Here is a 3,776-nt window from a genome sequence, read left to right on the forward strand (position 1 = left end):
TATGATCAGTTAATATTCGTATTATATAAAGTTTCATTTAGGGTTTAAGGTTTATAACCATTTTTTTGTAAAGCGTATTATCTTCTTATTCATTATGTGAAATTATAATAAGTTTTTCTTATGTCATTATTCCTAGACAAACATAGCATTTGGATAGTTTAATGCTAGAACAATATAGGTTATTTAGCTTCATTTAATAAACACATTATATGATAAAGCTAATTTAATTTAGACTAGGTACTAACCCGCGGAAAACCGCGGGCTGAACTTTTCTTTTGATGAAAATTTGTAATAACTTATTTTGTTATTATGTTATATATAATAGTTTGTGATTAAAAATTCGGTTTGCTTATATTAATTTTTTTTGTAATTTATAAATGTTTATTGAAACCTGTCAATAAAACATTTGCATAATGAATAAAATTGTTTAAACTTTTGTCAATTAAACGCAATTTTTGGTATAATTATGAAATAAGTAAAAAGATATAACTAACATGTAAAAATAACAACTAAATATAGCTAGTGGAGGTTCTGAAAACCTTCTTTGAAAACAACATTCATTATTTTTTTTCTGTGACTTCCTTTTTTGTCTGTAATAAGCACCTTCAAGCATTGAATATATTTAAAATTTAACTTAGTTTTATTTTCGTAAAGAATAGTGGCTAAAATAAAAATATAATTTTTTAAAATAGATAAGATATTATATCTATATCTTTTATTTTTAGTTTATTAATTTTTAAATCTAAGCAAACTTTTATATATTTTATTTGATTAGATTTTTGATTAAAAAGTTTAACATGTGCTGGAAAAGTTTTTTTGATAAAATTTGTGGTTATATAGATTTTATTCGATTAGATTTTTAAAATCTTAGCTGTTAATTTGTTTTGAGGACTAATTAGTTTTGATTCTAATAGATTTTTTTTTTACTTTTCTACAATTTATTTTATTTTATGTATCCCAATTTTCGTTTTTAATTAATTATATTTATTTAATTAATTAATTAATCTTAATTAAGTTTTTCTAATAACAATTGAATGTAATGTTTTACACATTTTAAGATTAATTTCATATTTGTATTCTCGATTAATATAGTATGATTCCAGGATTTCCATAATTTTAGAGCTTTTGATATATGTATTTTCATAAGCTTTCATTTAGGTTGCCGTTAAAATATGATCACAAAATTAAAACGCATAGTTACAAAAAGGCTTTGGATCCGTAACTTGGAATTAATCCGGATCCCGATCCGGGTCCATGTTCTCTCTCACACTCCTCTTTGGGTAAATAGACGGTACAAAGCTTATTTAGATCCGACGGCTCTTATTTCATCTAAATCCAAATTCTCCCCAACGGCTCCATCTCTCTCTCTCTCTCTCTCTCGCTCTCTCTTTGATTCAGAAATTTGGGTTCTCTCGTTCTTTGAGTTCTCTCGCTCTCTCGTTCTTTGGGTTCTTTGGGTTCTCTCGTTCTTTGAGTTCTCTCGTTCATGGAAGGAGGTATTATGTTCTGTTTCTGTAGTCGTAATTGTGATTTGTTCTTACAGATTCATGATTGATTGTGATTTTTGTTTGATTCCTTTTCTTTGATTGTTTCGCTGATAATCTATGGTTTATTCCAGATCAATATCAAGAAATTAGCAACGATGGTGCTTTGTATCTGTATATTAACTTGCTCGAAATCCATGTTCCTTCCCTGGCACTTTTATCGCTGCATCGAGTCTCAATCCTTGCTTTCTCCAGTTCCTCAAAGGCATCTCTTAGCTCCGAGATTTTCAAAGGCGCAAAAGCAGGAGAACCCAAAACAGAAAACCCCAGAAGAACCATTACATCCTCTAACGTTATGGTTGCTTCACCCCAAGGAAAGACAAAAGATTTGGTTTCAGGACACCATTTCTCAGTAACGGAGAGAATCAAAGACACGTTTTTGGAGATGTTTTAAGTAGAAGCCTTGACTGCGTCAAAAATTCCAGCTTTTTTCCAAGTGGGTGCGTGTAAAGCTTCCATTTTTACAACCCAAAGACACGTTTTTGGAGATGTTGTAAGTAGAAGCCTTGATTGCGTCAAAAATTCCAGCTTTTTTCCAAGTGGGTGCGTGTAAAGCTTCCATTTTTACAACCCAAGATAAGAAACGACGCTCTGCAATTGCAAACCAAAACCCTGAGAAGGAAACCTGTGAAGAGAAGCGTTTTAGCTCAGAAGAGAAATCAGAGGGACGTTGGTAGTCACGGCGAGGAAGATCAGACACAGAGCCACCTTTGATGGAGGTAACGAAGGGTTTGATGGAGCCACCTTTGATCAGATCTTTCACTTGATTTGGATGAAACAGTGGACAAAAGTGAGAATTCAGTAGTTTCTCCTGCCAATGGACAAACACTTCCAAATTTGCAGAAGATTCTCGACTTCAGTGACAAAATTAAGGTACTCTACTTTCTTTCTCCTCTTCTTGAATATAAACACTATCACGACAGTTGTGAATTGCAATAGTAAGTGGAGGTTGTTTTAAGTTGAAATATGATTTTGCTTCTGCTAGTGTTATATGTTCACCCTTAGTGTCTTAATAAACCTTGTTGTCTTAATGCAAAACTTGTTTGCTTTGGTTGTAACATGATAAGCCTCAACATGTTTATTATGGCAGATAAGCTTGGAACTCTGGAAAAATAGTACTTGGAAGAGTCATCAGAGAGGAAGCGATTATACAATGAAGTGATCAAATTCAAGGGAAATATCAGGGTCTTTTGCAGATGCAGACCTCTAAACCAAGCTGAAATAGCAAATGACTGTGCTTCTGTAGCTGAGTTTGATCCATCACAGGAAAACGAGCTCCAGATACTTTCATCTGATTCCTCCAAGAAGCATTTAAAGTTTGACCATGTCTTTAAGCCTGAAGATGGCCAAGGTAAATTGAGACACTACCTTTGCCAGATTATTTGTCTAAACATATGATCTTCGTACATTACATCTAACGATCTAATCTGACTGTGCCTTCATTTGCAGACACTGTTTTTGCACATACAAAACCTATGGAGGGAACACCAGAGAATAGAGGAGTGAACTATAGAACCTAAGAGCTATTTCGCTGTTCAGAAAGCAGAAGTCATCTCATGAAGTTTGAGCTATCGGTTATAATGAGAAGACAAGGGACCTCTTAGTAGATACCAGCCCCCTAAAAAGTAGGTCTTCCATTATGTTTGTTTGGTAGTAGAATAGACCGCCTTACAATTTATCTCTTTCTTGTTAAGAAAAACAAAAATAACGGTATGTGTTGTGTGGATGAAGGTTGGAGGTTAAGCAATCAGCAGAAGGGACACAAGAAGTCCCAGGATTAGTCGAAGCTCAAGTGTACAATACAGATGGAGTGTGGGATCTGCTCAAGAAAGGTTAAACCAACAAGTAGGTTCAACATCTGCAAATGAGCAAAGCAGCCGATATCATTGGTAAGCAAAATAGAGTTTAGAATCTAAAATCATGTGAAACGAAACCTGTTACATACTTATACCAACAAGAGATTTCTTTTTGTTCAGCTTGCTGCGAGTGACAGTGAACGGAGAGAATTTGATAAATGGTCAGAGAGCCAGAAGTCATCTGGTTTAGGGTTTAGGGTTTAGGGTTTAGGGTTTAGGGTTTAGGGTTCAGGGTTCAGGGTTCAGGGTTTAGGGTTCAGGGTTCAGGGTTCAGGGTTTAGGGTTTAGGGTTTAGGGTTTAGGGTTTCGGGTTTCGGGTTTAGGGTTTCGGGTTTCGGGTTTAGGGTTTAGGGTTTAGGGTTTAGGGTTTAGGGTT

At 34.4% G+C, this 3,776-nt stretch overlaps 1 long non-coding RNA gene across 1 annotated transcript; it reads left to right on the forward strand.

Moving 5' to 3' along the window:
- Positions 1,627-3,388, forward strand: LOC104746594. Its single transcript, XR_002034153.1, has 4 exons — positions 1,627-2,417; positions 2,635-2,895; positions 2,994-3,169; positions 3,276-3,388. It is a non-coding gene; the product is annotated as an uncharacterized LOC104746594 (long non-coding RNA).

Source organism: Camelina sativa, chromosome 2 (assembly GCF_000633955.1).
Source record: "Camelina sativa cultivar DH55 chromosome 2, Cs, whole genome shotgun sequence".
NCBI lineage: Eukaryota > Viridiplantae > Streptophyta > Magnoliopsida > Brassicales > Brassicaceae > Camelina > Camelina sativa.